Source organism: Notechis scutatus, chromosome 1 (assembly GCF_049901735.1).
Source record: "Notechis scutatus isolate UNSWTSFEM ecotype Mainland chromosome 1, rNotScu1.2, whole genome shotgun sequence".
NCBI lineage: Eukaryota > Metazoa > Chordata > Lepidosauria > Squamata > Elapidae > Notechis > Notechis scutatus.
In genome coordinates, this window is record NC_142009.1 from 301,195,942 (window position 1) to 301,220,933 (window position 24,992).

A 24,992-nucleotide genomic window follows, 5' to 3' on the forward strand; every position below is an offset into this window, starting at 1 on the left:
AATATTATAGCATGTAAATATTTGTTGAAAACAAACTAAATCTTCCTGTCGGTTATTTTTAGATTATTCCCAGTTTTTAAATTAGAAAAAATATTCTGCTTTTGGCAAGCCTTTAAGAATCTAAATCTTATTCCACATATTAACAATCCAAATAAAATGAAGCATGAAGAAACATGGAAACCCCAAAAAATATTCTGAACACACTTTATAAAACCAATTTCTACTTTCAGAATTATCAGAGAAGTTTACAAGTAATCCATAGCAATCATCATTTCAAGTAATAAGTCTTAGAAATCTTGGAAGATTTTACAGAAGCAGATTTCAGCTTTCTTATGGAAAAACCGAGACATTGTTTATTTATTTATGTATGTATGTATGTATGTATGTATGTATGTATGTTATCTTTATATCCTGCCTTTCTTTCAATAGATCAAGGCGGATAAAGTGGAGATCAAGATGATCTCCACTTTATCCCCACAACAACAGCTTTTTGAGATAGGTTACCTGAGAGAAAGAGAAAGAACCCACATCAAGAGAGGTTTCCCTGGCAAAGATTTGAAATTGAGTTTCTCCAGTTCTGTTCCAATACGTCAATTACTGTACAACTTTGACAACTAAAATGGATTTACATGAACACATTTATATTTGTGTCCACTTAAAAGCACTGTCTGGGATTTTCACATTTATTTTCATAAAATATCTTCCTTTGCCATTATTCCTTTTTGTTGTCATCACACATATTGTCCAGTTTTATACTATGCAAAATTATTATTTGTAAAAATGTAGGATTCTTTGCCTCACATTGATATCCCTAAGGAGTGATAGATAGATAGATGGATGGGCAGTTTTCTCCAAAATACAGAACAGAAGGAAACCTTCCTCAAGCCACCCATTTTTTTTATATCTAAGTCTCCAAATTTCTATTTAGACTACTATTTCCAACACTTTTCATGCTCATTGTGCTGTCTGGAGGGATATGGGAGCTATAATCCAACTGTTTAAAGGGTCTTCTAAAAGATTTTCACTCAAGACTGCTTTTCATCACCAATCCTATGCCAAGGTTGGATTATACCACACTGGCATCTAATATGGACATCAATCATTGCACTACAGAATTTCTCAACAATTCTGCTTCTCCAGTTGTCAACTTGACACCAAAAAATTTTCTTGAAAATTAGGACCATTAGAAAGAGAGCTTGTTTTATTACAAAACTTCATTCAGTAAGCTCACTAATTGGCTGTCCGTCTTTGTCACTAGCCAAAGATTTGGGAACAAAAATATACTGAAACCTTTTGTATCCAGATACAATAAAAAACACAAAAGCCAGATTCCTATTTGGATGGGTTTTTTTTCTTTCTAAATAAAAAAGCCCTCTTCTGATCATCAAAAGAGATGAAACCACTTCCACTTTAAATTCATTACAGAACTCTACATGGCCAACCTATTACTAGGAAGAAAAATTTAAATTAATGAGAACATTTTAAAAAAAGCTCATAAGATATGAGTTTGGTACAAACCAGTACCAATGAATACTAGTTTAAATTAATTGGTGAAGAATTCTCATAGAATCAGGAAATAAGAATCAAAGCAGCATTCTTTGCTTACTCATATACATCCATAAGTTGACAGCTGGAAGAAGATAAAATTCTCCTTCACAGTAGTTTTTCAAGAAAACATGTGGTTGAGCGCATATTTTATTCAGATTGGAAAAAAAAGACCATGTTAATACAACATGAAGGAATGTGTCACTTTTATTTATCCCATTCTTCTGCAATTTAGCTCATGGAGCTTTTATTCTCATCATCCACTGTTCTGCATACATTCTGACATAATGTATGAAATGTCGGTTATGGCTTTTAAAGCCCTGAACGGCACAGGACCAGATTACTTGCAGGACCATCTGTTTCTAAGAATTATGGCCATTTACAACATCCCACAAGAAGGTCATGTTCCTGGTTCTATTAAATAGTACCATTTTGTAGGACCACGGAGGCATGCCTTCTCTGTCACAGTTCCTGATCTATGGAACAGCTTCTCCCTATGATGTAGAGCAGTGGTGGGATTCAATTTCTTTTACTACCGGTTCTGTGGGCATGGCTTGGTGGGCGTGGCAGGGGAAGGATACTGTAAAATCTCCAGTCAGAGGTGGTATTTGCCGGTTCTCTGAACTACTCAAAATTTCCACTACCAGTTCTCTAGAACTGGTCAGAACCTGCTGAAAACCACCTCTGATGTAGAGGGCCCTAATCCTATTAGCCTTCTATTAAAGCTTAGCCCCAAGGCATTAAAGTCACGATATTAGAAGAGACCATCAGGCAAGTGTCTGGTTTTTGTGAAAATGTTATAATGTTCCTATGTAAATTTCTGTTCATGCTTCCGGGGCAGTTAATATCTTATTTTGTTATAGTAATTAAAGTTTTGGGCCAGGACTGCGAAGACCTACCATTTCAAAATAATGAAAGTAAATTCAAATCCATCCTCAGTCATGGCAACTCAATAGGGAACAATGAGCCAGTCACTCTTAGTCCAATCTATCTAATCGGATTGTTACTGGATAAAATAATGAAAGATTCCTAGGTAAGCTGCCTTAAGGCTTTGAAGAAGAAAAAATAGAATGTTTGAAATTAAATTAAAATATCTCATATAATTCCAAGTTGTTTTGCTGTAATGATGTATATTTTTCTAACATCATTTCCAACATTACAAGAATAAGCACCCCATCTTTAGATAGGCACTGCAAAAGTCACTAATAGACTCAGGCTAGTAAACTGAATATTAAGAGGAAACATATGGAAAAGGCTAATGAATAGATACTAAGTGAAAACAAAGAACCAGTTTCTTTTCATCTATATAGCAAAGGGATTAGAACAGCAATAGAGAGAGGGCTATACTTTTGGGCTCCATCGATAGTTTCCTAACTTAACTGGAAAAGTGCTTAATTAAGAAACAGGAATATTTATTGCTACCTGTACAATCAGTAGAGCCTACACTAGTTATTCAACTGCTGAGTGGGCTGAAAATACAGAGATAGCATTCTGTGAAAAGGTATCTGCCCCCATTTTTAGAGTTTTCAAGTTTTTCCATAATCAAAACCAAAAGTCTCCAAACACAAACCAGGATAGTCTGAACTCCCAGAAGACTTGAAGTGCAAGAATTTCTTTGCTTCCTGCAAAGAATCCCACCTCTGAGGGCTGGCTTTTATCCCTTAAGGGAGGGGCCATCACCTTGCAGCCTTACTCCCAAGTCGCCCGTGCTACTGCAGCTGCTCTTTCCTTCGAGCAGCCCTGCGCACACGTGCACTGGGCACAGGCTCCTCAGGATCCTCTGCATCATTGCTGCCAGCCTCCACAAGCTCCAAAGGCAGCACTCCACTCTCTGATAGTGCTGGCCCTATCCCTGAGTCACATGCAGGCCCCTCATCCAAGTCCTCACTCTCCAGGTCCCCAGCCATCCGCACCTGCTGCTGGCGAACCACAACAAATGCAGCACAAGTCAATATACCTTTAAAAATCCTGAGATGTTGCAGTAAAGATTTAGCAGCATAAAAACAGGAAATATTTCAGCTACAGAGGAACTAGGTGGGCAGTTGCAAAGCATAACTTTAGATTTCTCTACATCTTGCACTTTTAAAAAGGAGAAGCACATTGTTGTTGCTTCTTGCATGCAAGTGTCAACAAAAAAATAGCCTTTCTTGGTCATTAATTGTACTGAAAAAGTGCAAGTAATACAAAGAATTGTTTATATCCGAGCTGATGAACAAAAGGCAACAGCTGGATGATCAATAGGCTTATTGGTTGTGGATTTCTACATTTATACAGTCAAAGCTTATATATTGACAATAAAGACATGCTTTTAGAGACTCACTCTGTGGGGGAGGTGCAGTCTCTAAATTTGACACATGCATACATACATACATCTGGAAAAGTCTTTTCCTTTAAAAAAAATTTTTTTTTTGAAAACAATTTTATTGATTTTCTACAAACAAACAAAACAAACAAAACATCAACTCTCTTATATACATACAGTGTGTCGGTTGGTTCATCAGTTTTGTGCATTCATTTCGTAGTCTCAATTACAGTTATATTACATAATAGCTCATATTGTCAATCCAAACTTATATATCCTAATATCGCTATTAGAAAATCATTTGACTATACTTTTAATCATTCGTACTTATGAGATAACAATACTTTAACCAGTTTATTCTATAACAAATCATATAATCATACCAGATCTATCCTAAAAACACTTTATAGATATGATATCGAATATCAAAAGAGAAAGAAAAAACAAAGATATTCCTTGCTGTCTAACATTCTAAATATTCTATTATTGTACTTTGTCATCCAACCATTGATAGAAAAGATCCCAAATTTCATAAAATTGTTTATCCTCTTGCTCTCTAATTTCAAATGTCTATCTACTCATCTCAGCACATTCCAATATTTTCTTAATAATTTCTTCCTGCGATGGTATTTTCTCATTTTTCCCATTTTTAGCAAATACGCTTTCCTTTAAAATTTTGTATGACTATGTGACAGTCCTGCCTTCTTTGTGATTCTATGTATCATCTTTTTATGATTTTTTTACAGCTACAATGATAATTAGTTCTGAAGTTCACATAAAACCATTCTCAACTACTAGTCTAATATTGGGGGGAAATGAAACAATGTAACCTTGATTATATTCCATCAAATTATCTATGAAAGTTAACTTTTACAACAAAAAGAGGAGAAAGTGCAATGCCCAAGGGAAACACCTTGAACATACACAGTTGTTTTATTATTTGATAAGATACTCGAGGAGGTAATTGTAATATGCTATTAAGCAAGCAGCTTTGATTGTAGAAAGCATACCTGATGAGTAACTGAGAATCTTGATAAGACAAAAAAGAAAGAAAGAAAAGAACTACCCTTACTTTTAGGCATTTGACCATTTGTTTTGTCCTTTTTCCATGAGCACCTATCATGTTGTCAGTTTTGATTTCCAAGTTCAACCCTTGGCTTCCAAAAGCATTCCTTGTGAGGATTTTCTTGTTCTTGGTTTTGTTTTAAAAACAGCTATCCCCGATTCTCTTGTGCACGGCTATGATGTTTCCACAGCTAAAAACCTACTTTCCATTCTCTTGGACCAACTTTGTTGCTTTATCAGCCTTAAAAGATAACTGTTTCCTTTTATTTTGAAAACCACTTCTTCAGATTTCATTCTAGCTCCATATATGGTGTAATCAGTATGCAAGTTCCTTATTTCCCTTTTGTGTGGTAGAAAATTACAGAAATGTCTCAAATTGGAAGGAACTTCCTAATCTACATGCTGGGGATTGGTATATTAATAAATTTTATTATCTGTTTTGTGTGTGTGTGTGTGTATGGGGGCGTTGTCCATATAGGATTATGCACCAAATTCACAATCTAGAGACTGTATCTCTCTATAGCTGCCACTAAACTCCAAATACATGCAATCAATAAAACAAGGATTGTACATAGAACAATATCAGACCTCTGAAAAGTATAAGCATGCATATGTACTCAGTACATATTGGGCCCCTTTTGCAGCAATTACTGCCTCAATGCGGCGTGGCATGGAAGCTATCAGCCTGTGGCACTGCTGAGGTGTTATGGAAGACCAGGATGCTTCAATCACGGCCTTCAGCTCTTCTGCATTGTTCGGTCTCATGTCTCTCATCTTTCTCTTGGCAATGCCCCATAGATTCTCTATGAGGTTCAGGTAGGTGAGTTTGCTGGCCAATCAAGCACAGTAATCCCACAGTCATTGAACCAGGTTTTGGTGCTTTTGGCAGTGTGGGCAGGTGCCAAGTCCTGCTGGAAAATGAAGTCAGCATCCCTAAAAAGCTCGTCTGCGGAAGGAAGCATGAAGTGCTCCAAAATCTCCTGGTAGACGGCTGTGTTGACCCTGGACTTAATGAAGCACAGTGGACCAACACCAGCAGATGACATGGCTCCCCAAATCAACAGAGACTGTGGAAACTTCACACTGGACTTCAAGCATCTTGCAGTGTGTGCCTCTCCATTCTTCCTCCAGACTCTGGGTCCTTGGTTTCCAAATGAGATGCAAAAGTTGCTCTCATCAGAAAAGAGGACTTTGGACCACTGAGCAACAGACCAGTTCTTTTTTTCTTTAGCCCAGGTAAGACGCTTCTGACATTGTTTGTTGTTCAGGAGTGGCTTGATAAGAGGAATACGACATTTGAAGCCCATGTCCAGGATCCGTCTGTGTGTGGTGGCTCTTGATGCACTGACTCCAGCCTCAGTCCACTCCTTGTGAAAGTCCCCAACACTTTTGAATGGCCTTTTCTTGACAATCCTCTCCAGGCTGCGGTCATCCCTGCTGCTTCTGCACCTTTTTCTTCCACACTTTTCCCTTCCACATAACTTTCTATTAATGTGCTTTGATACAGAACTTTGGGAACATCCAACTTCTTTTGCAATTACCTTTTGAGGTTTTCCCTCCTTATGGAGGGTGTCAATGATGGTTTTCTGCACAACTGTCAGGTCAGCAGTCTTTCCCATGATTGTGATTCCTACTGAACCAGACTGAGGGACCATTTAAAGGCTCAGGAACCGTTTGCAGGTGTTATGGCTTAATTAGTTGATTAGAGTGGGACACTTTGAGCCTAGAATATTGCACCTTTTCACAATATTCTCATATTCTGAGATTGTGGATTTGGGGTTTTCATGAGCTGTAAGCCATAATCATCTCAATTATGAATCACGGCTTGAACTATCTTGCTACGCATGTAATGAGTCTATCTCATATATTAGGTTCACCTTTTAAGTTGCATTACTGAAATAAATGAACTTTTGCACGATATTCTAATTTTTCGAGTTTCACCTGTACATACTTGCCCCCCATTTCCCTTATTTTTACCAGCATTATAGTCATTAAAAAAGAAGATACATTACACAAACAAAATTTCAGTAATGCAATTCGTAAATAAAGAACATAAAATATATGCTCTCAGTTATTCAGCCAAAGGATTTGTCAGAATTGATAATGGAACATATAAAGCAGAATGATTTGGTGTTATGATACCAAATGAATGAAGGTAAAACTCAAATAGAACGTAACAAGAAAGGGATTATAACAAATAATGTGGTTTAATATTACTGCTAATGGGTTAATTGTTACTGCTTAAATGGTTAATTGTCTGGGTATTTACAAAAATAATAAAGACCTATTTTTGAAAAATTAATTATTCATAGATGAGATGTCATAAAATGAACAAATTGTATGATTAAATAGATATAGAATCTAGGCACAATAACAGCAGCAACAGGAATTTCAATGAAAAAAAAATTAAATTTATACTGAAATTAGAACTAAGAAACTTCCTGACAGTGAGAACAATTAATAAGCTTGTCTCCAGAAGTTGTGGATGCTCCATCACAGGAGGGGGTTGTGGGGGTTGGGTTTAAGAAGAGACTGGAAAGCCATTTATCTGAAATTATTCTGTATTCTGAACATTATACCTAGAAAAAAACTGGTACATGTTTACCACTGGTATATTACTCCAGCATTGTTAAAAACAGCAGTTCATTTTCTAAAAAAGATTACTGAAAATGTATCGATCAAGCTACATTATTTATTATTATAATTGTTGTTGTATTTAATGGCAATACAAGGCTCAACAATTTTGGAAAATGATTTATAACAGAATGAAACATTTTCAAAAAGTGAAATTTCTTTCTACTGCTACATTTTTATTAAATACTATGGTACTAAACCTAATATTCCAGTGAGCTATACTGAACTAGCTTTGTGCCTGCTAACTGCTGCAGGGATTTTTTACATTTCTTACTGCAAAGTATATATGGATCTTTCTGCAGATAAATGGTTATTTTAATTGTGGAAAGACATCTCAATGAAGCTGTCAGGGAAAGTTGTAAGCCTCCTGCACATGGCAGCAGCAGCCATCCTAAGCACCACCATGCTCTCACTGGCCACCCATGCAACTTTGTGCACCCATTTAGCTATCTGCTACCCTGTTTATAAACTGTCTGGGATTTGCAACTGCCTGTTGGGTCCCCCTGGTTGTTGGAAATTGGCAGGAGGTTGTGAGGAGATCTTCATTTAACTGAACAATGCTGGGATTATCATTGCTAAGCGATGAGATCATGTAATTGCGTTGCTTAGTGATGAAAACTGAAATTCCAATTACAGGTAGCCCACAACTTATGACCACAATTGGGACTGGAATTTCCATCATAAGTAATCATAAAGTCAGTCATCAAGGGATTGGACCCAATTTTTTAAGTAGTTATTAAGTGAATCATGTGATTAAGCATGTCATGCAGTCATTAAGAAAATCTGGATTCCCCAGTTGATTTTGCTTGTCAGGAGCCAGATGGGAAGGTCACAAATCAAGACCACATGAATTGCATGATGCTGCAACCATCCTAGATGTGAGCTGGCTGCCAATTGCCCCAATTGCATTTCACATGACCACGGGTGTGATATGATATTCATAACTTCAAGGGTAAGTCGTAAGTCACTTTTTCCTGAGAAGCTGTGAAACCTTGAACTGTTGTTAAATGAACAGTCATAAGTCATGGACTATCTGTACTACTGATAGCCAAAGACTACCTGTATCTATTCCAGATTATTTATTTCCTGATTCAAACTGGCTGATGCTGTAATTTTTAGCAATCATGATCATACACAGATACAAGAGGCCATAGCAGAGGTGGTATTCAGCAGGTTCTGACCAGTTCTGGAGAACCGGTAGAAGAAATTTTGAGTAGTTTGGAGAACCGGCAAATACCACCTCTGACTGGAGATTTTACAGTATCCTTCCCCTGCCATGCCCACCAAGCCACCGCCCACAGAACCAGTAGTAAAAAAATTTGAATCCCATCACTGGGCCATAGGCAGCCTTGCAGCCACAGTTTATTCTCCATCAATTTAGAACATGCAAACCATAGCAAACTGGTATCGAATTCTGAAAAGGTAACTTATTAAATTCTTGAAATTCACTCAGAAACAGTGATACTAATGTGTAAACTTAAGCCAAGTAAGTCATATATTATTAATTTTGAATTGTTTGAGCAGTCTCAAAGGAAGAACATTGGGCATTACAGCAACTGCTACATGATACTACTTTACTAACTTTATAATTTGATGAGAAATGAATATAGGGCAAATGTCTTTGGATAGTGCTTATGTCAATCAACCCAGAGAACTGCAGTTTTAGGGCAGTTTTGAAGTACAAGAAAGAAATGAATTGTATCAATAATATTTTATATGGTACACTGAGAACTGCCAAAATGTTCATGCTTTTTAAGCCAATATGATAGTCCATCTACCTAAATTAGTTTCATTATTATAAAATACTGTCCACAGTAATCTAACTTTTAGTAGCCATCTTTCTTAAAAGGCCCCATTATACTTCATCTAAAAATCATATTTTTCTAGGATTTATACTAATGCCTTGCATAGATTTTTTTTAAAGTATAAAGGCAAAAAAGGATCCTAAGGATATTATATACAAATTTACAGAAGGAAACTTTATGATGCAGTAGAATAAAATGCCAAGTAAAGAAAACGAATCACTCCATACTGAAGTCATTTTAATTGCTGAATGCGTAACAATTTGACTCCTGTATTTGATTTATTCAATATCAGAATAAGAACAGAATCTATCTTAGCTTCATAATGGGAAAGCTTTCAATCTTATTTCCATTTTTAAATATAACTTTTAATGGTTACTAGTTCAATCTAAAAAATAAAAAATGGTGTACATTCATTGGCTCCAACCAAAATTACAAATAATTAAAACATTAGAAAATCTTTTAATTAGATTTTTGCCTTTCTAATTGCTTTCAGCACTTTTAAAAGGTGAGACATTGCAGAGAAGATGGGCTTGCAATCTCATGTAGTAAAATGCAGGCAAATAGCTTATTTGAAATAGGGCGAGACAACCTCAAATGTATCCATTATAGTGGTGTGACACAATTCTGAAAGAAAGATTCAAAGACTCAATTCTTAGAGCAGAAAATAGAATGCATGCATAAATTCAAAATCTTTAAAAATTGTATCAGCAAAACCAGAAATCTTAACAGTTAGATCTTACAGTTAGAACAGAAATCTAACAGTTAGACCTTAACAACAGTGTGGCTGAATATGGTTGTTGGTAGAGAGCTCACAAAAAAGGTAGAGGGCTCACAAAAAGAATCTCTTCCTGAGTTTTCCTTACCAAAAAAGTTAAAATATTTTTTAAATGTTGTAATGGAGAAAATAGGACATCTTGTTCTAGGTGCCCTGTAGACTTTTATTAATTGCAAAAATGTCACTGGAATCAAGGCTAAATACTTTATTTCATGGGTCGAGAAAGAGGGCTAAAGTAAGGATAGAAGGGAGGGGGAGAGGGAGGGAAGGAAAGTTGTGCGTGTGAGAGCGATATGGAGATGGAGATGTGAGTGCTTCGAATTTCTCTTGAAATCCATAGAGATCAAACATATTAATATTTTGTTTGAATCATGCTTGTTATGTCAAAACATAGGCAAACATAAATAAAAGCAAACAGAAGCAAAATGTTACGAACTTATCCAAAGACTTCCTTCACCACAACTCATCTATTTCTGCATTTATTTGTATTAATTTTCTTCAGTTCAATTTGAGGATTGGGTGGTAACTCTGTATTCTTCTATTTAGGTGGTGTTTCTTTTATTCTTTTGTTAACATGTGCACATATAAAGCCTTTATTCTTGAATAGTTTATAACTACATAGAGCACCTGTAATTTTTGTAAAGCTTTTTTTTTTTTTAACAAATTTTATTCAGTTTTTCACATAAAAACAAAAATCTCTTTTTAGTGGACAACATATTTCCGGGTCATCACCTTTACATACAAATATGATAGCAGTTATACATTCTTATATTCATACTTAATTCTATTATTACCTTTTCCATTCCACATTTTCAGTAAGAAGAGAAACAAACACATTAATTCTAGCCTCTTTCATTAATCTCAATCGAAACATCTTTTTGTTTCATTTCAATTATTTCAAATATAATCCTTTAATATTTATTTTAAAAATAAAGATAAACAATATGTGTTTGCATAATAATAATAATAATAATAATAATAATAATACTCTATATTGACTTATTAATTTAGTTGGTTCTTTAGTCTGTCATATTCCCTTTCCATTACACATTCTTTTTATAAATTCTAAATTAATACAAGTTTTAACACGAAAGAAAAAACAAGTATAAGTTTCCCTTTTACTGCTTTGAGTGTGACAAATATACCTTTATTTAAAATATACCTTTATTCCCTCATCTTGATTCCCAATAAACCATCATTTTTAAGAAGTTACAATAATAATCATTACATCTTTTCATTTGGATTCCGCAGCATATTTCCCCCCCTTAATTTCTAATAAGAGTTATCAATATCTATATTACCCTATTTTCTAAATATTTTTAATTGCAGAAATATTCTTATTACCCCTTGTCACCCTGCAGAATCCCCTTTTTAATTCATCAACCATTATCTCTGAAAAAACAATTTCTTTTCAACATTTTATTATTTCTGTATTTCTTTATTTTATGCACCTGTTTCTTACTGCTTCTCCTCCCCCTCTTTTCCCCATATCTTTTCTCATTCCAGTTTATATCCCTCTCTTTCTTAATATCTTCCTTTCCCCTTTTCTGCTGGGTCTTTCTGTCTTTCCCAACTTCACAGGTATTCCCCAGTTTGATTGCCTTCTTAAGTCTCAACTTTTTAACCTTCCTTCTTTCCCCACTTCTTTGCAGCGTTCTTTATGTTAATTGTCTATTTAAAATGTCTTCTCCTTCAGTCGACTCCTCCTCCTCTGAAGCTCTTTCTTGTTCTTCATTGCCATTTCCATTTTTTCTAACACAGAGAAAAGTGATTCGCCTCTTTCCTGTAGTAATTCTCTCATATTTTTAAGTTCCATTTTTAATTCCCGAAGAGATATCATTACAACTCTTGTATTTTATGATGGTTAAAGTCCACAAAAAAACCACTTTTACTTTCCTTCTTTCTTCTTTCAATTTTCTAAAGTTCTCAATTATTCCAGCCCAGGGTCTATTCCAAAAACATCAATCAATCCCACAGTCAGTCTTTCCTTGCTTTTTTCTTTATTCTAATTCTGCTTTCACTTTCTAAGATTCTTACTTTGTTTCAATATTTCTTTAATATTATATCCACACAAGTTCATTCAGAAACAGGATGTTTGAGCTCAAGTTTTTGTCAAAAGGTGGCACTCTCCATTATACAAAGTCTTCACCTTTTTCCCCTATTTTTTTATTTAGGGTTTTTCGAACCTCAATATTCCAACACAGTTCAGTCTCCAATTTGTCAACCTTTATTATTATTATTATTTGACAATCTTAAGTCCAGCTTTATTGTATGCCTGTTTATTGCCAAAATATTTTAGTCCAATTTAGTTAAATCTTTAGTTCCGGCTTCTTCCTTTCCTGGTTCGAAGCCCCGCTTAGCTGTCAGAAATACTTTCTTATTTTTTTCCCTGTACCTTTGTAATTTCGCCATTCACTTTTCTTTTCTTAAAAATTCCATGTTACCTTAATCCTGGGGTACTTTTGTTTAGTTGTATCACCCAGTTGTCCCGGTTCAGATGTTATCCACCTCTTTCTTCCCTCCTGCACAAATCTTAATCCAGCTGAGTCCTCCTCTTCAGGTTGGCCATTTTAAACCACCGCTACAGTCGTCTTCGGGGGGAAAAAGACCAAGCCCAGGAGGGGAGATGCGGCTCCCCTCAACCTGGCTTGCAGCTTCCCCTTACTCCACCGCTCCTCCAAGGCAGCTTCAGCCCCTAATCGTAATGATCGGGGCTCTCCAATGAAAGAGCACAGACCATAGCTGCAGAGAGATGCAATCTACAGTCTGTCAGCAAGGAGGCTTTGCCTTCTTCCCGACCCAATTTTTGTACAGCTTTTTACTTAGTATATTGCTTCTCTTATTACTGAAGAGCCATGACCCGAAAATTGCAAAATGCTTTTCTCATTGTAATCTTATACCCACACAAAAATTTAATCCTGTACCTATTCAAAGAGATCCACTGTGAGGGAAGCAAGTAAAGGATTGTACTTCTTGTAACGCTCAGGGTTTTAGAAAAGTATTTAGACATTCACTTGTAAAAAAAGAAAAACCCAACATTAATACCTTGAGGAATTCTAAAACTGACTTGAATCACATGATACATTAAACAAATGACAACATGGCTTAGAGAAATATGTGAACTCAGACGATTTGTCAAGTTCTGTTAAAATTCTGGATAGTCAAAGAATTATTACATTATTACATTGCATTGTAATGTGGTTTGGTGACTTTTGTATAGTGCATTGTAAAAATGCAGTTACACTGATTCATGTATCATAGCATTTAGTTTAATACACTGCTCAAAAAAAATAAAGGGAACACTTAAACAACACAATGTAACTCCAAGTCAATCACACTTCTGTGAAATCAAACTGTCCACTTAGGTAGCAACACTGATTGACAATCAATTTCACATGCTGTTGTGCAAATGGAATAGACAACAGGTGGAAAGCATAGGCAGTTAGCAAGACATCCCCAATAAAGGAGTGGTTCTGTAGATGGTGATCACAGACCACTTCTCAGTTCCTATGCTTTCTGGCTGATGGTTTGGTCACTTTTGAATGCTGGCGGTGCTTTCACTCTAGTTGTAGCATGAGTCTACAACCCACACAAGTGGCTCAGGTAATGCAGCTCATCCAGGATGGCACATCAATGCAAGCTGTGGCAAGAAGGTTTGCTGTGTCTGTCAGCATAGTGTCCAGAGCATGGAGGCGCTACCAGGAGACAGGCCAGTACATCAGGAGACGTGGAGGAGGCCGTAGGAGGGCAACAACCCAGCATCAGGACCGCTACCTCCGCCTTTGTGCAAGGAGGGACAGGAGGAGCACTGCCAGAGTCCTGCAAAATGACCTCCAGTGGGCCACAAATGTGCATGTGGCTGCTCAAACAGTCAGAAACAGACTCCATGAGGGTGGTATGAGGGCCCGACATCCACAGGTGAGGGTTGTGCTTACAGCCCAACACCATGCAGGACGTTTGGCATTTGCCAGAGAACATCAAAATTGGCAAATTTGCCACTGGCACTCTGTGCTCTTCACAGATGAAAGCAGGTTCACACTGAGCACATGTGACAGATGTGACAGGGTCTGGAGACGACGTGGAGAATGTTCTACTGCCTGCAACATCCTCCAGCATGACCAGTTTGGCAGTGGGTCAGTAATGGTGTCGGGTGGCATTTCTTTAGGGGGGCCCTCCACGTGCTCGCCAGAGGTAGCCTGACTGCCATTAGGTACAGAGATGAGATCCTCAGACCCCTTGTGAGACCATATGCTGGTACGGTTGGCCCTGGGTTCCTCCTAATGCAAGACAATGCTAGACCTCATGCGGCTGGAGTGTGTCAGCAGTTCCTGCAAGACGAAGGGATTGATGCTATGGACTGGCCCGCCCGTTCCCCAGACCTGAATCCAATTAAGCACATCTGGGACATCATGTCTCACTCCATCCACCAATGCCATGTTGCATCACAGACTGTCCAGGAGTTGGGGGATGCTTTAGTCCAGGTGTGGGAGGAGATCCTTCAGGAGACCATCCGCCACCTCATCAGGAGCATGCCCAGGTGTTGTAGGGAGGTCATACAGGCACGTGGAGGCCACACACACTACTGAGCCTCATTTTGACTTGTTTTAAGGACATTACATCAAAGTTGGATCAGCCTGTAGTGTTTTTTTCCACTTTAATTTTGAGTGTAACTCCAAATCCAGACCTCCATGGGTTGCTAAATTTGATTTCCATTGATAATTTTTGTGTGATTTTGTTGTCAGCACATTCAACTATGTAATGAACAAAGTATTTAATAAGAATATTTCATTCTAGGATGTCTTATTTTTGTGTTCCCTTTATTTTTCTGAGCAGTGTACATTTAGATCACATAAGTTATGACTATAGAAGGAAGAGGGGTGCAGATCAGTGGTTAAAGACCTTGAGCTTGTAAGCTGGAAAGCAGACAGCCCAGGTTCAAGACCCAAGTGCCGCATGATAGGATGATTTTAAAACTTTAAATAGATTTTAAAATTTGTCATAACTTGGAATGGTCATGTGTCAAAGACTACCAGTACTTTGCTTTAAAAGCCTCCCCCAAACCAGCATCTTCCAAATATCCTGGTCTCTTTGCAAGCACAGTTGAATAATGAAAACCGTATGGCAGTTTTTTGGGGATAGTGATTCTGAAAATTTGTGATGGGCACATTTATAAAATCAAAGTTATAAGAGATTGGCCTATTCTCAAAAGTATTGTCAAGAAAGCCACAGGCATTAAAATGTAAAGAAAAAAAAAATTGCCAGAAGATGAATTTCTTGAGGTTAATTTTTAAGATCTCAGTGGAACTTTTGCATAACAAGTACATTGTGTAAATATACATAATATTGACATGGCACTTGTGCTGTATAGCATATCAGTTTCCAAAAATTAAAAGGGCCAACTACCTGATGAGCATATTGTTAATCTTCATCCACACGTGTACAGTATACGTTTTGTGTGTGTGTGTGTGTGTGTGTGTGTGTGTGTGTGTGTGTGTATCTGGCTTTACTTCATTTTCTTATTTATTGTTTAAGTAGTTTTGGTTTCATTGCAATAGTTTTAAAACTTTACTCTTCTTATTTTGGGCTTCTCTGGGAGGAAAAGCAGTATACAAAATAGATATTTTACATTATTTTTTTCCAAGTTTACCACTGGAAATGTCATCTGGCATTTTGAGTTCTGGGACTTCAGGATGTAATACACAAGCGACTATTATTAACATTTCCATATATCACTTACGAGAATTATTTTAAAACAAAATATTTTTGTGTAGAGACTCTGTAGCGTCTTAATTTATAAATTGCTTTATCCATCTATCTGAAATGAAAGTTTTTAAACTAAGATAAATAAGCAAAGAGGGAATTTAACAGACTGTAGCTATTTATATTTTCCTATATTATGTATATGTGGGCATATTCATATACATATGTATGTAAATATGTTGAAGAGTCAATGTAGTGTAATGATTAAAGTGATGAATGAGGAGTGGAAAAATCAGATTCTAGTCCTCTTTTAGGCACATACGCTGCTTGGATGACTTTGGATCTCTTACTCAGCTGTAGATCAGACAAGTGAAAAACATCTGTTTACCAACCTGCACTGGACATTGTGATAGAATGAAGTATATAACTTTGCATGAGGAGAAATTCACCCTGCAGCTGATTGAGTCAGGCTAATAATGTTTAATATTAGTACTGCTGCTTGTACTGCTTTGCATAAACTTAACAAAATCAATGAACTTATTCCATATCCTGAAGCACTAGGTAAGTATTTGAGAGCTCTATAAGAAATACTGGAACACTATTATATGCTTATTAATTTCCCCTTAAGTGTAATGAAACTTGAGTCACAATGCACAAACAAAGTGTGCCTTTGTATGGAGCTGCTAGAGTGAAAGAACATAAATATTACCCCTTTCCTGGTTCTACAGAATCAGATCTCCAACATCATTTAAGCCTTGCTCAGCTTGCTTGGAGGGCTTCCAGTTTAGCCTTCATGTATATGTTATTGAGTATTTATTTTATAAGCTCACTTTCCTTGGGTATATTCCTTAATCTACTAATGTTTCACATAAAAATAACCCCCTCAATATTTCAGAAAAACAAGCGTTGCCTAGGAACAATTACTGCAAACTATTTTCAGCAGTATTTTACTTAGGCTAAAGACAAATGTAGTTTTTTGTAGCACTGTGATGAATCCAGCTGTTTCAAAACTGAAGGGAACTTTTCCTCCTGTTCCTATTTCAAAGTGGTAATTTAAGAAAATACCTACAAACTTGTAATTTTGTCATGACACTATAAAACTATGTATTTAAAAACATATTCATTCCCTTTTCTATTAAACTTTTTCTGCACTACACATGACATTATATAAGTACATTACAAAGCACTACAAAGCAACAGGCAATTGAGTTTAAAATCCTCTATCATTGCAGGAACACAAATTAAAGGGCCCCCGTACAGATGGGACTCTTTCTTCCATTTGAAAACCTCCAGGGAAAGAAGAGCTCACTGATCTCTGGGTAACTGTCTTCATTTTTGAACTGCTTATTACTTTGAAAAGTTATTTCTAATGTTAATCAAAATTTGCCTTCTTGTAGCTCAGGCCTGTCAAACTGGCGGCCCATGGGCCGGATACGGCCCACACAAACCATGCCCACCCCAGCTCCGCAAAGGCAAAAAACATTGCGATTCATCACAATATGGCCCACGACATGAGCAGATTTGACACCCCTGACATTGTAGCTTAACTTAATTAATTAGTACACGTCCTGTCCTTAGAACAGATTTGAACTTCTCTTGTTAGACTTCCTTTCAGGTACCTGAAAAGTTTTGTCATATCTCCCTTCAACTTCTTAAGGCAAAACATGGCCAGCTCCTTTAACTTCTCTACATAGGACTTCACATTCTTCACACCCTTCTCTGAACCTATTCCAGTTTGTCTTAATCTGTAATGTTGGGAATTGAACACAATACTTAATACGAGGCTAGATTAACAGTGTAAACCAGAATTATTTCTGTAATTTAGAAACTATACATTTGCTGATGTTGCCTAATATTGCATTAAACTTTTTTGTAGCCATGACACATTGTTGACTTATATTCACTTATATTCAGATAATTTTCACTAGTATTATCTCCAAGTCACATTGTCCTCAACGTACAACTATTTAGTTAGCATCAATTTGAAGATGCAATGGCACTGAAAAAAGTGTCTTACAGCCAGTTCTCACAGTTATGACCATTGCAGCATATCCATGGTCACATGATCAAAATTTGAACACTTGGCAACCAGGATATATTCATGATGGTTATAGTATCCTAGTATCCTAGGGTCATGTAATTGCCATCTGTAACCTTCCCAGCTGGCTTCAAATAAGCAAAGTCAATGGGGGAAGCTTGTAATTAACTTACAACCAGGGTGATTTACTTAACTGTGGCAAAAAAGGTCATAGAATAAGACAAAACTCACCTAAACACCAACTCACATTGCAACAAAAGTTTCTTGATTGTAATCATAAGGCAAGGACTACCCATATCCCTTATTTTATATCCAAGCATGTGATTACTGTTTCTTAACCAGAAATGCTTGCATATGTCTTTCTTGAATTGTATAATTTTCTATCCATTTTTCTAATCAATCAAAGCTAGAAAATGCTCTCTCTCTCAGAATATATTCCTTGCAATTAGCAGTTTTTCAGAAGAGGACTTTTCCATCATTTGTAGCAAAGCACAGCCTCTTAGTAATTTCCCCAAATCCTGCCTTCCCACCAGGTCTCGTTTAATTCCACTAGCAAACTCCTACTTGTATTCCTTTCTCATTTATAGTGCTTAACCCAGCTGTTTTATATTCCTTCTATATCTCTGCTTAATTATCAGGACACATTCAAATACATGCAACAAGCAATTAACAGTTCTCAGGATATACTTCTTGCAATCAGCAACTATTCACAGCTGAACAAACACTTCCTCAGAAGTATTTTTTTCTTCCATTCAGTCATGACTGATTTCTCAGAAACTGCCTGGACAAGGCCTGCAGTTTTCTTGGCAATTTTAGAATTGATTTGCCATTGTCTCCTTCCTAGGGCTGGCCTGAGATCGCTCAGTTGGCTTTGTGCCTAAGACTAGAACTTTCAATGTCCTAGTTTCTAGGGCGATGGTTTAATTGCACTTTCTCTGTTCAATCTCTTATCATTGGCTCTTCTTCCTGTTGAGATCCATGTAGAGTCTTGCGAGACTTATTTACTATTATTAACACGACTACTCTTCTGTATAACAAGGCTGCATTTTAAACAAATTCAAAATATGATACAGGAATGCCTTTGCCAGGGCTTTTTCATATATGACAAGCACAAATAATTGAAAATCTCTACTATTCTTATTGCTTTCTTAATGGGTAGTTGTCCATAATTTCTCAGGTTACTGTCCTTAACTGGAATTCCAGTTTACAAATGGCTGCTCTTTTTTAAAAAAATATTTCTAAAAAAGGAGGATGCACACATATTTGATTCTTCTTTGGCTATGTCTAAATTCTAAGTTCTCAGGCATAGAGGCTTATTTAGTTCCTCTTCCGTGATCCTATCCTGTGATCAAATTTTTATTTGGTTCCTATTCTGCAGCATCAAATATTTTTTTAATCAAGAGTTTATTTTAGCATGTTAAATGTTTCTGTTCTTTGATCGAAGTAACCCCTGAAATGTTGCTCAACTTAAAAAGGTTTCAAGATTCCCCCTGTTCAGTTGTGACCAACTCAAGGGGGTGGTGCAACATTCTCAGCTGAGGGACCCTCTGAGAGACACTTCCATCAGCCAGCATGAAACTACGGAACACAGTAACTTTCCCATCAGAGTGCTACATATTTACAGTATCTACTCGTGTTATGTATGTTTTCAGACTGCTAGATTGTCAAAAGCTGAGGTGGGTAATGGGAACTCACCCCGTCACACAATCTTGGCTCTCAAAACCTGGACTGTCAGTTTTCCAACTGACAAGCACAGCATCTTTAAACACTGAGCCATACAAACTGCAATTCATCAAGAGCTAGAAAACAAATAGGTCTCATACTTTTCTACTTGCTACAGTTATTTTTAGTTTGTTTCTTTACATTGTATGCTTTATGATTTAATCTTTATTTTGTTAACCACTCAGGGAAAATGACTCATACCAGCAATATGAGAATTTTATCAGGCTTAGCTCAATAGTATATAACACTGGAAAGAAGAATTAAAAGCAACTCTGCTGGTTAATACAATCAGTTCATTAAATATTTAGGATATTTAGCATTGCCATTTTCCTTATTAGTATAAGGAAAAAAGATAAACATTTATAAATTTCACCTAGCTAAAGATTTGTCCATTTTCAGAAATAAGAGTTTCAGTTAAATCTCTTAAGGGTATATATTTTTACCTTCCACATTTTTTTTCATAGCAATCAGAATAGTTCAGCAGCAAAGAAGTGACATCTTCAAGTACAACCTACTGATTTAATGCTACAGATTTATCAGACTTTGCTATGTCTCCAAAAAAATATTTTGCAGAAAGAAGCAAATATATAACCAGCAGGTAGCTAGTTCCCTATTTCAAAGGTCTGATATGAATGTGTAATCTTTTTGCTATTAAGTAACAGAATGCTTAATTAGTAAAATTATACACAAAAAAGGAGGACAGTTCACAAAAGCTGCAATAGCAAGCACATCAGAGAGGACAGTATCAAGTCAAGGTTAAAGACAAAATACATTTGGAAAAGTACAATGTTCTCTTGGACATAATCTGCTAGTTTAGATTAAATCGCAACAACAACTTTGCATAACGAAGTTATCAGTAAATGTAAGGGCTTTTCCTCTGTACAGAAGGAATGAAAGAACATAAAGTCCCGTCCCCCCCAAGTTATAAAGGAAAGCCATTATTTTTTATGGTTTTATATAGGATCCATCCCTGCTGTTTTACTGCTTACCATGCTCTCAGAATCCATCAACATGGCAGAATTTAAGATTTGATTTCCAATTTACTGTGCTTTGATTTCTATGAAAACACAATTCAAAGTCCACTAATGCAGGGGTCCTAACCTCCTGGCTGTGGCCCACTACCAGGCCATGGCCTATTCGGAATTGGGCCATGTGAGTGCCTGGCTGGAGTGTGTATATGCGTGCTCAACTTGTGCAAGTGGCAAACCAGTGGGGCACACAGCCCAGTTCCCCTCTCTCCCCACCAGCCAGGCCGACAAACCGCAAAGGTTGGGAGGCAGCTTCATGAATGGAATAGCATTGGGTTTAGTGTATTCTAGAGAATAACAAGGATAAGGAAAAATTATTTTGGCTGTGCATATGAAATAAAAACATAGCAAAAGACAAAGCCATGCATTTGTTTTCATATACACTAATCTAGGGCCTTACTCTCTAAGAAAAGTTTCAGATTGATGGTTTACCTAATCTTAACAGGACTTGATTTAATATTACCTGGATCAGCTAAAATATAGAATGTTGAAAAGGTATTATTCTATTATTTGTGAATTGACATTTTAAACCAAATCTTCAGATTATTTCTGGCAGACTACAGCTTCAGAAGAACTTATTAACCACCAATGCTGATCAAGTGAGAAGGAGAGAGAAATTAGTACCTTTCTTCTGCAAATGTATTTCAAATCTCACGTTCCAAAACCCAACTAAATATTAAATAGAATATTTTAAAAGATCTTCTATTCTACTAGCTATTTCAGACTCAATAAACTTATTATAACTTCTATTTCTTTGTACTCAAAACTGAATTTCCAAACTTCATATAAGCTTCATGTATTAATGTATATTTGTGTGTATTATGAAAGGACAAAATATTCTTTGACAAATATGTTCCCTATCTTGATTTTTTCATATAAAGTACAATCATTTTTAACTAGTCTATACAGATCATTTCCTAAGTACATATTCCAGTTTAAGAATACACGATCATGTCATATTAAGCAATGTTTGCTTGGGCACCAAAATATATTCATCAATATATATAGTTTGTAAACCATGCTTTGTTTCTTGAGATAGGTTCAGACATTACACTAATTAAGAAAAAGAAAGCAATGCCTGAAAGAGTTTAAGGCTGCAATTGGCTGTTTTAGTTGCTGCTAAATAAGAATCCCTGCATATTTGCAATTCTTGCTATAGGAATAACTGCCATTAATAAGTTTTGACCTGTATTATGAAGGAGCAGCTACTAACAATATTAAATGATCAAGTACCCATCAGAATGATTAAAGTTATAGATGTAAAATCACACTAAATTATTTTGTCTAGAAATGAAATTTGCTTTCAAGATGTTTTATCACATTTTCATTTCTTGGAATGTGTACTGTACCACATTTTGATCACTTTTTTAAACAATAGGTTTTCTATCTCTTTAATGGTCTTGGGTGGCTTGCATACTTTTAATCTGATTGCAACTATTACTATATACATCAAGGTCATCAGGGCAACAACTGAAGAAAAAAGATCCTAATATTCCTTTGACCATAAACTTTCTGGAATTGCATCATTTATATACTTTATTTATGTATTTATTTGTTACATTTATTTGCCACATTTTTCACCATGAGGCTATTATAGGTGGCTTACTACAATAAAAAAGAAGAAATTAAGAGTGTAAACAAAACAGAAGTAAAATAGAACAGTGAAATAAACAATGAAAAAGAAAATAATGAGAATACATCATATGATAATAAAAAATGGTTGGGTGGAGACCAGAAAATGATGGAGTCTGCTATCAATCCAGAGCGGCTTCCAGTTTAGAAGTTTAGTCCTTGTTTAGATCAAGTATGACTATACCAACATTTTTAATATTTTTTAAAGGGATTGTATTTCCCCTTTAAATATAAATGTAAAATACCGTATTTGCCGGCGTATAAGACGACTTTTTGCCCTAAAAAACATGCCTCCAAGTGGGGGGTCGTCTTATACGCCGGTAAATACATTGTCACTCGGTGCAAGAGCAACGGGGCGGAGCTCCGCAACTTGCGAAGCCCCTTCAAGCCCAGCCGGAGTCTCTCTTCCTCCTCCTCCCACCCACCCACCCACCCTCCGCCCGGCTCGGGCGCTATGGAGGCCAATCTGGAGGTGGGGTGGGGTGGAGCGGGAGGGTCTCTGGCGGGGCCGCCGCCCAGCCAGCCCCGAGCCGCGTAATGGCCCGGGAGTGGGGGGGGAGAAGGTGGTGGGGTGGACTGTGGCGCCCCTCCTTCTGGGCAGCGGGGCGGGGGCGGCAATTTGCTCCTCCCGCTTCTCCCTCCCTCTTTGAAAGACCGGGAGGGCTGTGCTTGGGGCGGGGGTGTCCTCAGGAAGTTCCTGATGGGACCCCGCTGGGCAGGGCCACCCGGCTCCCGAGCTGCTTTCCAGGGTCCCCTTGGGAAGAAAAGGGTCCGGTGGGCGGTGGAAGAAGGCGAGCGCCCTCCTCCCGCCCCTGTCCCGTCCGTCCCTCCTCTTGTCCCCTCCTCCCCTCCCCGCTTAAGAGAGAAAGATCCGCCTCCCCTGCACCGAGCTTCCACCCAGCGCCGCGTCTCCGGCCAGCAGCGCTGCGATTGGGAACCGGCCAAGCGACTTTAAAACCGAGCGGAGGCCAGAGATAGCGGAATTACCCTCCACACCACACACACACACACACACAGAGAGAGAGAGAGTTGGCAGCTGTCCATCCCCACCCTTGGAGTCCCGATGGCACGCACGCGGGGCTGTCACAAAGGGAGAGGAATTGAGTGCCAGCCTGAGAAAGGCGAAGCTGCCTCTCTAAAGCATTTTGGTGGCTTTGTAAGTTTGGGGGAAAGGGGTTGGGGTGTCAATCAAGAATTATATCCAGAATACCCCAAGTGTTACAACTTACCGTATTTGCCGGCGTATGAGACGACTTTTTGCCTTGAAAAGCATGCCTCCAAGTGGGGGGTCGTCTTATACTGCGAGTATATAACAAAAACTGTATTTTGAGTGGAAATGTTGGGGCTCGTCTTATACGCCCAGTCGTCTTATACGCCGGCAAATACGGTATGTAAAATACAGAGTTACAGGACCTTCAACACCCACCCCTTGATCCATACACAACTATCACAAAGGTTGATTTGCTTACAATGGTAATCTGGGCTAGTGCAAGCACTTTAAAGCTGAGTATTCCTCAGTCCTCATTACATGAATACTGTTTTAAATTCTTTAATTCAATCTTCCTCAATGTGATACCCCCTCAAGATATAGTGGACTACAATTCCTATCAGGTCCATCCAGCAACCTAACACATATATAAGGTAGGACCTGGTTGCTGTAAGCAAAAACAAGATATGCATTACTCTACCTGCAAACTATTTCAATGATTAATTCACTATGCGGATCAGCCATATTTTATTTCCTACATCACACCAGACAACAGGAATTTGGGGGATTCCTAAAGTAGTTTCTCTGATATCAGATATAAATATAAATCTCTCTTCCATATCCCTCTGTAACTATTAGGTATATTTTGAAGCATTAAATGTTCTGGTTTTGAAGGATAAGTACCAGCAGTGCTTCTAATTTGTAGATTACAAAAGGCAAGCTACTTAATTCTTACAGTAAAAGCTATCACTTTCTATTAGTGTCACTGAAAATAAAAACACTGAGGAACTGCCAATCAGAGAAATAAAAGAATGCAGAGAACAGCAACAAAGATGATTAGAGGTCTGACAGCTAAAACATATGACGAATAGTTGCAGAAACTGGATATGTCTTGTCTAATGAAGAGAAGGATGAGGGGTGACATGACAGCAATCTTCCAATATCTGAGGGGCTGAGAGAAGGGGCTGACCTATTCTCCAAAGCACCTGAGGGCAGGATAAGAAGTGACAGGTGCAAACCTATCAAAGAGAGATCCAACCTAGAACTAGGCAAATTTCCTGACAGTGAGAACAATTAATTAGTGGAATGGTTTGGTCTAGAAATTGTGGGTGCTTCATCACTGTAGAATTTTAAGGAGAGGCACAGTGAAGGTCTGGAGGTTGTACGGTGCTATGTAAGAAGTGTAGGTTGGGGAAGTTGTGCGAGGATGCCTGAGAGGCACTGCATGAGTCTAGGCGAGTGTAAGATGGTGTGTGAAAGGCATGGTGGTGTCAGAAAGGGTGCACGATGTTACATGAGAAGTATGATTCAGGGAGGGTGCATGACAGATGATACATAAGGGTAAAACGTTGAGTTGGAAAGGGTGTGTGGGGGTATGAGGGAGCCATGGATTACCTGTATTAGAATTACAAGGGTTACTACACAGTATACAAGCCCAATTCCCCTTTTGGTCTCCAATTTGTATAATAACCATCATTTTTATGGTGGTTGTTAAGTGTATCATGTGGTTGTAACTGACATGAAAAGTTGGAAATTTTG

At 37.5% G+C, this 24,992-nt stretch overlaps 1 protein-coding gene across 2 annotated transcripts in view; it reads right to left on the reverse strand.

Moving 5' to 3' along the window:
• Positions 1-24,992, reverse strand: part of ITPK1 (inositol-tetrakisphosphate 1-kinase) — a 136,326-nt gene that overhangs the window by 74,821 nt on the left and 36,513 nt on the right. The window lies entirely within an intron of this gene.